The 13185-nt window shown below is 37.7% G+C and overlaps 1 protein-coding gene across 1 annotated transcript in view; it reads right to left on the reverse strand.

The window, feature by feature from the left end:
• PLCB4 (phospholipase C beta 4) overlaps nucleotides 1-13185 on the reverse strand; it is a 381356-nt gene that overhangs the window by 140232 nt on the left and 227939 nt on the right. The window lies entirely within an intron of this gene.

The raw sequence follows: 13185 nt of genomic DNA on the forward strand, positions 1-13185 counted from the left end.
CCCAAGGAAACAGAGTTAACAGGACAAATAGCTTTGGCTTAAGATGGTTGATACCCTCCAAGGGAGGAGAGAGTACATTCTGTTCCCAAAACATAATTAACTACAACTTTTAGAAATTTAGTAAAAGATGGTTGAGTTCAAACTTTTAGTAGAGTTATAAAGAATTTTTTAAATTTAAATATTTTTAATGTAAAACTTTTTAAATAATTATAAAGAATATTAAAAATATAAATTATAAAGAGAATTCACATGAAGGTGAATCAAGGAATTCTCAAGAAATGTAACACAAAAAGAAACAGAAGGGATGGCTGAAAAACGTGGAGGAATGGAAAACGGAAACAGAAGGTTTAACAACCATATATTTTTATATCTCTGTTTCTATCTCTATCTACTCTTTCCTCGTTGTACCCCAGCTACCCCATACACATATAACAATCCCCAAATCCAATCATGATTAGGTCATAAAGAAAATGTCAGTATTTTTGAAAAGGCAGAACTTACAATCACCATACTTATTGACCCAAACTAGGCAAACTTATAAATTAATGACAGTAAGTGCATAAAATCTGTACATATAGAAAAAAAAAACATAATCTTACACACTTACTTCTAAATAATTCTTAAATTCAGCAGACTAGTCAAAGCAACAATTATAAACTATCTAGAAACAGTGCATATCAAAACCTAGATATGTAGCATACAACCAAAACATAGTAAAAGAATGATCAGTATAAATGAATTGTTTTCAGAATTATTTTTATATTTAAAAAATTGGCAAGTATTGGGAGAAAGTGAGATAGAGAGAGATGGGGGCAGAAGGATGATAATGAGGAAGCATACATACAATATTCACAGTGAAATGTGGGACAGAGTTACAAAGAGGAAAAGATGAAAACAGTGTGAGAATACTATGCATAACTTTAATCAAAATATTTGAAAACCTAAATAATGTGGAAGGTTTACAAAATTTAAAGAAAAAAAAATGGCTCAGAAAATGAGAAGAATACTTATACAGACCACAGACCTAGGAATCAATTGAAAAAAATAATAAAATATTAGGCCCATACATTTTACAGGCAAGTTTTATCAAATCTTCAAGGAAAAGATAAATCCTGTGTACCTACACTTTTTCCAGGACATAAAAACAAGTAAAGCTAGTACCCCCTCATTCCGCAAGCCCCATTACCAGATCCCAACAATGACACCCTAAGGGGGTTCATAAGAAACGCACCAACCCTAGAGTTCATTATCACTTATAGAGAAGAAAATTCTAGCGAAAACATGAACAAATCTATTCCAGAGAGTTGTCAAAAGAATAATGTGAAATGCTTCAACACTGAAAACAAATCGATGCGATTCACTTCCTAAAGAACTTAAGGAGAAAAATCTAGTGTATACATATCCTGGCACACACTACAAGGTAAAGTACACTTGAATGTGAAAGGTCTCTAACACATACCATTAAGTGAGAACAGGAAGCCACAGAATGATGTGAAACATGAACAGTGTGATACCATTTACTTAAAAACACAGCTATAGAATGCTATGAACAGTTTAATACCATTTATGTAAACACAAACACACAAGACAAACGTTATATTTCTCCAGGTATATACATATAAGTAAATTATTTAAAAGTTTGGAAAGAACCTTCCCAATTTATGAGCTGCTTAATTTTGGGGAGGAAATAAAGATTGGGGCTGAAAATCAAGGTATATTTACTGTTATCTTCTGTGTTGAACATTTTTATTATGGGAATATATTCTTGCATTATATGTGCTCATGTAAATTAAAAAAATGAAAATTTAAAAAAAGAAAAAAACAGTTGAAGTCATACAGATAGGTGTATGCAAACAATGTAAAGCAGATGAAGAATATATTAGGTCATGTTTCATGGTAGCTTTCTCACAACAGCCACTATTGCTGTTTGAGAAGGAATTTCTCCACTACTCATTACTAACCAGGCTAAAAACTGGTGAAAGCATAAAAGACATTCTGACCAGGCCAGCTAAGATGGTAAGCAGCCCTCCATTATCAGCACCGAAGCCTTCCAGGTCCAGCCAAGAGATGGACCAGAATGCAGAGAGCGGGAGAAGGGGCAGGTGCTTTCCCCAGTCCATCCCATCATGTGAGATTGATCCATGTCTTTCTCTCTCCCATAAGGACTATAACTGGGTCTCTCTTCCTATCTTTCTGTCCCTCTGTTCCTCTCAGTTTGTTTTTCTTTGTGTCCTTCCATTTCATTTCTCAGTGTTTGTCTAAGAATGAATCTCTCTCTCTCTCTCTCTCTCTCTCTCTCTCTCTCTCTCTCTCTCTCTCTCTCTTTCCATCTAAGGCAACTTAGAAGCAAGCTATTAGTGCAATGATGTGCATTCATGACTTCTATGCCATAAAACAGATCTACAGATAAAAACAGAAGTGCAAGACTCTCTCTGGCTGTCATGGATGTGTTGTTCAGAATTAACCAACTGCAGGCATCCAAGTGTGAACGGATGAAAAAAGACAGATGATAGAAACAATGTGGCGGTCTCCCTGGTTGACCAGACTGTGGAGAAGGGTGGGCGAAACACCTCTCTTCTGCAGACCTTTGTGTGTTCTCACTCCTGCCAACTGTGCCTTTCAATATTTCTGTTTGGTTTTATGTTAAGGGGAATAGCAAGCAACAAGACACTTCTGATATAAAAAAAAAAAAAAAAGGTCAAGTCAAAAATGAAAATGAAGAAAAAGCTTATATCAACTTGCATCATCTTTCACTGGTTTAACTCTGGGTTCCCCAGGATCCTTTCAGCAAAAGAACACATCAATCCTCAGTGTGTGATTTTTCTCAGACTTCACTACTATCCTTACTACTAATACAATCATCTCTACCTTGGGTACCAATTTCATTATAATGGTCTCATTATGTGAAGGATTTGGTGAGGGCTAATGGGAAAAGGAGATATTTTTTACTTTAATCTATAAAGGCACCTGCACTGGAGGCAGGTGCTCTTTTTATGGCTTACCTTCTCAGAGCTTCTGGGGCTCTGAACAGGTATGAGGCATTTTTTCAAAATGACATTGGAGTATCCTGCATTTTTCCAGCTACAAAATGGGAGCTGTTCCTTAAAGTGTCTCTGAAATACTTCTTACGACCTGTCCTCAGGGGCAGCAGTTGGGTTATTTGATAAGATGGTACAACTATGACTGAACAGACTAGAAAAGGCTGACCCAGTCAATTGTGTTTAGCAGTAGTTTGAGCCAGGTAATTGATTTTTAAATGGTAACAAATGAAGGTACATGTTGTAGACCAACAGATTCCAGAGAAAGTTAAAGGGACAGTTACTTCTTTTAAAAGGCATAAAGGAGGGAACTGGTCACTCTATAAATACATTATTTTGCAATTATCTCAAAGCCCCACCCACAGCTAACTAATACAAAAGCGCTATTACTGGGCCATGCCAAAGGTTCCTCTTCCCAAATTCTCTGGCTTGCCTTCTAAGGCCTCACTTACAAGATACTTCAAGGTTCAATTGCCTCCTCCACCAAGAACACCACCTCCCCATATACAGACCACAAAAAAGGGCCCTCCTTCTTCAGGAACACGGGAAGTAAAGGAGGATTTACACAAAGAAGGGATGTGTAACTAGGTGCCCTGTACAGAGCAAACACCTCGAACAGCTACTGGAAGCAGGCCAGTGCACTTTTCAATAGTCTTATTGTTTTTAAATTCTTATGCAACTGGAACGGATTAGCTATGGCACTGGCTACAGAGGAAAATCCCTGGACTGTGGAGCTTGGCAAGGAGGGGATCACACAGGAGGTGGGGGCCTAGGAGGTCTTGTTTTACAGCATTGGCAAAACCCTCCTTCTAAAGAAGATGACAAGAAACTGAAGGAGTTAGGAGGAGGACAACAAGGGAGCTCAGGTAGGCTGTAGGGAACAAATATGTACATCATCTGTAAAAAAGGCCTTCCTTGCATCCATTCAGCTGACATGAACCAAGGAAGAACAGCTCTCTGTCTGTTGGCCTACTGTGCCATGCACCTTTAAATCCTCTGGGTAGTCTCTAAGATTTACCACACCACCTATCCCAGATATGCTGGTTCAATTATGGAGTCAACTCTGCCTTCCTAGGCCAGCTGGATCAATATTTGGCCAAGAATGTTGTGTTTCTGGACATATGTCTCATGTTTTGGTAGAGAACTGACAGAGGGAAGTCCATGAAGTCAGGTGTATTTAAGATCCTGAGTAAGATAGATTGAATGATGGCCTCCTAAAGATACCCATATCCGGATCTCTGAGTATTACCTAATATGGCAAAAAAGAAATTTGGAGATGTGATTAATGGCTATCATCAACAAATCAACAAATGACAAGTGCTGGTGGGGATGCAGAGAAAAAGGAACGCTCGTACACTGCTAGTGGGAATGCAGGCTGGTGCAGGCACCGTGGAGAACAGTATGGAGTTTCCTCAAAAAACTAAAAATGGAACTCCTATTTGACCCAATTCTAGGAATATATCCCAAGAAGCTAGAAACACCAATCAGAAAGGATATATGCACCCCTATGTTCATAGCAGCACAATTTAGCTAAGATTTGGAAACAGCCTAAGTGCGCATCAGCAGATGAGTCGATTAAAATACTGTGGAACATTTATACAATGGAATACTAGGCTGCTGTAAAAAGGAACTTCTACCATTTGCAACAGCATGGATGGACCTGGAGAGCATTATGCTAAGCGAAATAAGTCAGTTGGAGAAAGATAAATATCACATGATCTCACTCATTTATGGAATATAATGAACGACATAAACTGATGAACAAAAACAGATCTAGAGACAGAGAAATATCGATCAGACGGTCAAACCTCAGAGGGAAGGCAGGGAAGGATGGGAGTAAGAGGGAGAGATCCACCAAAGGACTTGTATGCCTGCATATAAGCATAACCAATGGACACAGACACCAGGGGGGTGAGGGCATGAGTGGGGGTGGGGGGTAGATGGGGGGATAAGGACACATATGTAATACCTCAATCAATAAAGAAAATTTAAAAAAATAGTTTTGAGATGTGGAGGTTATCTTGGATCATCCTCGTGGGCCCTAAATGCAATCTCATGTGTCCTTTAAAAAGGGAGACAGAGGGTTATTTGACACAGACAGAAGTGGAATAGGCAATGTGACCACTAAGGAAAAATTGGAGTGATGCGGCCACCAGAAGCTGGAAGAGGCCAAGACTGGATTCTTCCATCCAGCCTGGAGGGAGCATGGCCCTGCAGACACCTTGATATCAGAGTTTTGGTCTCTAGAACTGGGAGCAAATACATTTCTGTTGTTTTCAGCTACTACTTTGTGGAATTTTTTTTATAGCTGCCCAGGGAAATGAAGACATTGGGCCTATTGAAGCTGGGCATCTTCCTAAAAGGCCCAGCAAGTTACAAGATCAATCTGAAAAGGTGCAGGCACAGCACTGAAGGGATGGGCATCCAACATACATTTTTTTCAATTGAATCAAAGAAAGACAGTATATTACCTAATTTTCTTTAGGTTCAGAATAGAATGTCATCTAGAAATGAATTCTGGTAACTCCTGTCCTATTCCAAAGCCCCTGTGAAGAGTAAAGATATTTCTACAGTATATCGTTCCCCAGGATCCAGATGTCTTCTAACAGTTTTGTCCCTCAGCAATGAATAGAAACTTTAAATAAACTTTGCAGCTTCCCCAAGCCAACAAAGGCATTCTCCACTTTCTGTTTCTATTTGTGAAGAAATGAGTTTGTTTACAAAAGCATTTGCTTCCACTTGATAACATATAACATTCAAGTGATAGATTTACACATTTTCTTAAGAGTATCTTTTATCTTTTACTTTCAACCTCATGACAAAAACAGTTGCATAAAGAATTAATCCCTTCCCTATCCAACCATACAAATCCCGTTAAACCAAATAACCCAGGACCTCGTATGACCCCACGATGAGAACAACCAAGGTTGTTTTTCAGAACAGTGTTGAGATAAAAATTTCCACTGACGAAAAGTCAATTAGTTGACTCTATCAAGCAGATTTCAATGTCTTGCTCTTCAATCTTTAAATAAGATATCCTTATATTTCTAAAAACAGATGGACAGCTAGATCAGATCATCCAGAGCTTTTAAATAAATGGCTTTACTTCAAGCAAAAATCTAATTTGACACTGATCTATTGCACCATTAATGACAGTTTTTCCCATTTGCTAAAAATACCTCAATTTTCATCAAGCTATTAAATAACCTTTTCAAAAAATATATAAAAGGTTCAAGATGGAGAAAATGATAATAGGCAATGCTACTGAGGGTGGGGCAAGGGCATTCTTGTATACTTTGGTAGAAAATAATTTTGCAATACATTCCCATAGCCTTGAAATGTTCACACTTTTGATCTAGTTATTTCTGCTGGTAGGATTTATCCTAAATAAATGCATAGACAATCTATGTAGTACAAAGATACTGTTATGCTATTTATAGTAGAAAAATATTATCCTAATATGAGCATCACTAAGCAATTGGTTAAATATGCTATAGTATTTAAATATTCTGTGCCCGTTAAAAATAATGCTTTCAATGAATAGTTATTTGCTGAACAGCAAACTTAGAAGTGTTTCTAAAAATATTCACAACTCTTGTGAAACAAATGCTCTGAACATATCAGTAAGCAAGTAAAAAATTATATGCAAGAATGATCCAAATTTTTCTGTTATATACACATTTCTTATACACACATGCATGCACACATACACACACATTTTTTAACAGGGGGAAAAGACTAGCAAAACATATACCAAAATATAAGCAATAGTCAATTATATCTCACCAACAGAATTTTAGGTGATTTTTATTTTCTTTAATACTTTTTGTGTTTTAAAAGATTCATAGTGATTTTAATTTTTATATTCAAGAAAAATTTCTCTAAAGTAAAGAGATGACATTAAAAATCTTATTTTATTTTTCTTCGCATAAATCAATTTTTAAATAATGTCCATATTTTCCACTACAATTCCTGGCAAGAATATGCAGCAGGAAGAGACTAATAAAGCTGTAAACCGTTCCCCTTTTCCTTTCAAGATTTAAAATCTTGACTGTACATCGGGAGCCTTCACACACACTGATTCTTAGGAAGGAGTTACTTCATAACACTGCCTGGAACTTTGGTATTAACTCTGAAACCTCTCTTATACTTATATTTGGGGAATAAACAGATTTAGGTAGTGCAGGAGTTAGCTTTTTATGAGTTCTGAATTACAAAAAAACCCCACACAACTAAGGCCTTTGCCATGACAAATCTATTAAATGTATCCTAAATGTTCAATAAGTATATTTATTTATCAATGCAGCACCTTCTGATTTAAAATAATTTCCTGGCATTTTTAAAAACACAAACTGAATAGGAATAACATGAAAACAGCAAACATCTCATCTTTGTCTCTCTCCATCTCAACAGTCATCATAATTAGGAGGCAAATGTAACTTAAAAGTACAAAATTACAAAATAGACGAGTGAAATTATTAATGTGAATTGACTTTATTAGAACCTGATGAGGTATGCAGTTTCCCAAGAAAAGAACTGATTTATTTGAAAAGATTGTTCAGATGTTGGTTGTTTGTCTTCAGCAATTGCCTTGGGAATGGCACCTAAATTTATATGCCAGCTCTCCAACATCCTCTTGAACACATCAAATGGCTGACATTGTATTAAAAATAGTTGTTGATGGCCCTGGCTGGGTGGCTCAGTTTGTTGAACATCCTCCCTCATACCAAAAGGCCATGGGTTTGATTCCCAGTCATATACCTAGGTTGTGAGTTTGATCCTTGGACAAGGCTTTTATAGGAGGCAACCCATCTCTCTTCTTTCTCTCTCTCTCTCTCTCTCTCTCTCTCTCTCTCTCTCTCTCTCTCTCTCTCCTCTCTAAAATCAATAAACATATCCTCAGGTGAGGCTAAAAAAAATAGTTGTCTGTGATTGGGGTTTTCTGACCTGACAATGCCTTGCAGAGACCCAGGTTTAAGGAGCCACACTGGTGGACAGAGGTTGAGAGCAGCAGGGGCCTGTCTCCCTCCCCATGAGGCCTTTTGAGGTATCTTTCTTATTTCTAAAAGTTCAGTAAGTCCCTGGATTAATAGTAGTTTGATCTTTCATAAATAGAAAATACATTTGCACATTAATGACTTTTAGAGTTGTGAATGACAGACTGCTAAAAAGAAATTTGTGTGTGATCGAATGCAAGGTAAATCAGTGTTTAGAATATGAAAATATATAGTGTGTGTGGTAGAAACCTGGAGAAATATGTAATTTAACTGGGCTTTTCTCTGGCTTCATGTAACAACAAACATTTTTTTTAGTAAGTTATTTTTTACTTATTATCAAATTCTGCAAAGTAAAGGCAACTTATTTCTTTTATACCTCTCAAATGAAGTACTTGTTTGCACTGACAAAGGGGGCACACCAAACAGCAGAAGGTATTTATTACTACTGAGTATGTAAGATAAACAGTTAACTTCAACAGCCCTGAGAAATACAACAGTCCCAGGAAATAAGACAATTAGGCAAACCTGGAATACTTATATACAAAGGAATGGATTTTTTCTTTCTAGCAAAAGTAGAAGAATTTGCCACTGTTGTCAAGACCAGAACTAACAGACTATATGGGGAATGCGTACAGTTTACCATAAACAGAAACAATTCTCCCTGAGTAGTAGGCATTAGCCCTACACAATAAGGTTTGGAAGAGTTCAGTCCTTCTCACTCCCACAATAAGGATTCTGGTAAGGTCTAGGGAAATAGAAAACAAAATGGCAATGGGACGTATTAAGTGTGTACTGTTTTCAGTGGAGCTCATAAATAGATTATACAAAGAACTGTCTCTCCTCTCTTGGACATTGTTTCACTGTGTTCTTAATTGTGTAGCTAAGACAGAAGTCTGTGGCTTTGTTGCTGGAGAGCCCAGGGGTTCCAGGGTGGGAACTATTACAATGGGGTTTGCTTCTTTACTGGCACACCCTTTGAACTATTGAGGGTAAAATCTGGATAGCCAATGTGGGGACTCAAACCAGGAGCACAGGGGAAAGACCAGAGAAAATTTAGGCCCCAAGGACATGATCAACGGATCTCAAAGTGTGGTACCCAGACAGCAAACATCATCTGGAAACTTATTAAAAATGCAAAAAAAAATCAGGCTCTACCTAGATCTTTGAATCAGAAAAATCTAGAGTGGGGCCCAGAGATCTGTGGTGTATCCAGCTGGCCAGGTGACTCTGATGTGAGCTAAAGTTTGAAAAAAAAAATCCCTTGGATCAAGTCTTCATCAAAATGAAAAAGCCAAAACAACAAGAAGAAGGAAAAAGGGTATTTTGACCTTCAACTATAGCCCAGAACAGTTCACCAGGGAAAGCGAATTGCAAGTTAGTTGGGACTAAACCTCAGGTAAGTAATGAAGACAGTCCATTTGTCTAGAATTAGCAATTCTCTCAGGGAGGCCTTGGAAAATCAAGGATATGGAGAAATATCAAGAAAGTAAACAAAGGGTGACATAACCAAACAGTCAACACAACATCCATTTAATCTACAATGTAGACATTGCAGTCACCTAACAAGAAACTTTAAGCACTTCCTTCTTTTGAACCAAACCTTTATGGTCCCTGATAAGTATAAGCCATGGGTGCTAGTATTTCTCCTAAGAACTCAGAAGAGATTGGGTAAATAAAGACCAACAAACATAGTCTTTAAGCAGCTGCCGTTTACAAAAGGGCCACGGGAAAAGATCATGTTAAAAAATGAAGGTTCTAGAAGAAACATGCCCTTGGCTACACTGAAAAACAGCAGCAGCTCAAAAGACACTCAAAAAATATCACTTCCATTTACATTCTACTCTCTGGATTTGTCATCAGACTTGACTCATTGCCCCAAATAACACTGAGCATTTTGCATATTTACCTTTCCTTCTTATTCCTGAGCCTCTCTTTTAAATGTGGTTAGTTCTGGTTATCCTGTGGGTATCAGCAAGAGAAACTGGGTAGACACCGCTCCTGTGTTTTCATTGGAGCATCCTGTACTTCCTCGTTGTAGAACGTACCATTCTGCATTGTAAACAGCTGCTTATCTGTATCTTTACTACAGGAGGAACTCTGAGAAGGCCAGCCTCCTTGATTATTATAGGGTCTATGATACAGTGGGCACTCAGTAAACAATGAATGAATGGTAGCATGAATGAATGAATGAGTGAATGAATATTTTATTGTATGGAGGAGCTCTCAACCAAGCCTAAAACAACCAAAGACAATAAACTCTTCAGCAGTTACCAAAATGCACATGTGGGTAGCATTTTTTGTGTGTACCGCTCTCCCCTCCAGGATGTTGAAAGCTGTTCCCAGCTCAGACCCTGCTGCCTGCCTCCTGGTGCCTGGCTGGAACCCAGTCTAGAAAACAAGTTTCCACTCTTCACTGGGTTCTTCAGCCCAGTGGGGCCTATGAATAACTTCTTGGCTGTACATCCCACTTCGATCTGCTATGCCCAGCCTTTAGCTCAGACCTCTGACCACTGAATCAGAACTGCTCAGATTGGTACCTGGTCCTGAGTTGGGGCCACACTCTAGACATGTCCTTAGGAGTATGTGGTTTTCTTATCCAAAGAGATGGCCTATTTTTTTAAATACGGTTTTATTGATTTTAGAGAGAAGAAGAGAGAAGGGGAGAGAGATAGAAACAGCAATGATGAGAGAGAATCATTGATCAGCTGCCTCCCGTATGCCCCACACTGGGGACTGAGCCCGAAACCCTGGCATGTGACTTGACCTGGAATTGAACCATGACCTCCTGGTTCATGGGTCAATGCTCAACCACTGAGTCACACCAGCGGGGTGAGATGGCCTCTTTAAAGAAGGTTCCTGGGCTATTCATAAGGTCCTCCTCTTTTATATGTCCAGTCTCCCATACTTTGCCCTTCCTTTGCCCTTGGACTGGCTCTCCCACAATTATCAGGCAAAATATCATCAACACGAATCATAAATGTCAAGAGAGAATGCTCTCTTTAGAGGCCTGATTTTGCCTTAATTATATTAATATTTCAAAGGGAAGATTTTTATTTTATCTTTGCTTGAATAATCTGTCTGATGTTGCCTCAGGCATGCGTATGGAATAAGTCTGAGGAATGCAAGATGTGACTTCAGAAAACAGGGAAACTGCTTTGGACTAGGAGCAGGCACAAATTCAAGGGCTTGAAGAATTCTCTATTTTAAAAACTACTTTCTTATTAAAATAAACATACATAGACAATGGGCTCTTAAATTTAATCAAGATTCCTGATATTTAAACATTCTCCAAGCAATTTTATAAACAGGTCTCTGCTATTATTATACAGGAGTCACAAGATGAGGATAAAGTGTAAGACCATGCATGGTTACTGCAACTGAGTCCAAACCTTAAAAGGAGAAAACAATTTTTTTTTTTTTAGATTTTGAGTTAAGAGGTATCCAAAGTTAACAGCTTTTATATGTTCACACACACAAGGGTACCATACGACCGATAATAACCTGTGGTCAAAGAGATGTAGCTTAACTAAACCTCAAATCTCACACACGTTCAATTACCTCTTCACCTGTATGTTCAAAATGTTTCATTTCTGTTTTTTAAAAGCTTAAAGGAAGGAGAGAAATAGAACTAACAAAATAGAGATAGTGAGAAAAAATTACATGGAATTTAAGGTTTTAGGAGGTTGATCTTATTTTTTACTAGAGGCCCAATGCAGGAAATTCGTGCAAGGGGCTCAGCCCTCGCAGCTGCAGCGGCTTGCCTTGGCCCTCGAGCCCGGCTTTGTCTGGAAAGTGGTCTGGAAGGACATTTGGTTTAATTAGCATATTATGCTTTTATTATTATAGATATTCATGTAAATTATTTTTTTTGTTTGTTGTTTTTCTAAATATATTTTCATTGAATTTATTGGGGTTGCATTGGTTAATAAAATTATATAGGTTTTCAAGTGTACAGTTCTACAATACATTATCTGTATATTGTATTGTGGTTTAAGCAAATTCTTTTTTAAAAAAAAAAAAACCCAACCCTTTTTTCTGCTTTGTTTTTTTTTTATTATGCAAAAAAATACAATTAGTTTGAGGGAATAAAAGCAAAATCCTTCATCTCGATTTATATATAAAAGAAGTGTTAACTTGCCAGTTTTTCTTTTTTTTATTTTTCCAGGTGTAGCATCATATAATTAACCGTTATTTCCAATGAGGCAGAAAACTTCCTGCGTGCATTGGTTTATGTATGTGTGAGCGCACATAAAAACTAGGTGTACATATTAGAATATGTTCTGTCTTTGGCTCTGTCAGACTGACCAGCAGGAGATTGAACATTTCATCTGTTTCACCATCATTCCCCTAAGAAATACTATCACCAATGTTCAGACAATTTGAAATAGGTCTTCTAATGTGACATTAGAAAATTGAATTCGAATGATCCAAATTTTATGGTTCTATAAGTAGTTTGGCCACACCTTAAAAATGGGTCTGACTTTAATTATATATTACATCTGTTCCTCAATTAATATTAAATTAATATGACCTATACAGCCTGCTGGAATGGAAACAGCAGGGCAATCAGAGATGGATGACCTGGATTCCAGGCCCAGCTCTGTTCCAACTACTTGTGTGACCTTCAGGAAGCCCCTTAAGCTCTTGGAGGCTTAGTTTCCTTGTCTGTAAAAATTGGAGGTTGGAACAGTCATTTTTCTAATCCCTTCCAGCTCCGATCAGTTTGATTAAACATTATTTAAGCTCCAAATAAACATAGATGTTATTTAAGAACCATATGTATCCTTCCTGAAATGTGTTTTACCTCCTAAAATGAAATCCACCTTCAGTGGGCTCCAAGTAAGATGAAAAACAATGCAGTACTATTGTGCATTGAAGAGCAAATGACAGGGTAATGACACAGTGACATTTCTAGGACAGGTCTCCAGCATCAAAGCAGACTTTCAAGATGCCAAATGCTTGCCCAATTCTGGTAAGGTCAACAGCCTTCAAATAATTGTTCCTTTCATACAAAGTGTGTGTTTACTGGATTATTTTGAAATGTGTTTGCTTCTATAGACACTGAAAAACATCCCTCACTCTAATAAGGCCCAGAGGCGATGGGAAGGATAGCAGAGGTCAGAGAAGTCGGATGTGAAGTGGTTCCCAAG

This window comes from Myotis nattereri (assembly GCF_964212035.1).
Source record: "Myotis nattereri genome assembly, chromosome: 8".
Taxonomy (NCBI): domain Eukaryota; kingdom Metazoa; phylum Chordata; class Mammalia; order Chiroptera; family Vespertilionidae; genus Myotis; species Myotis nattereri.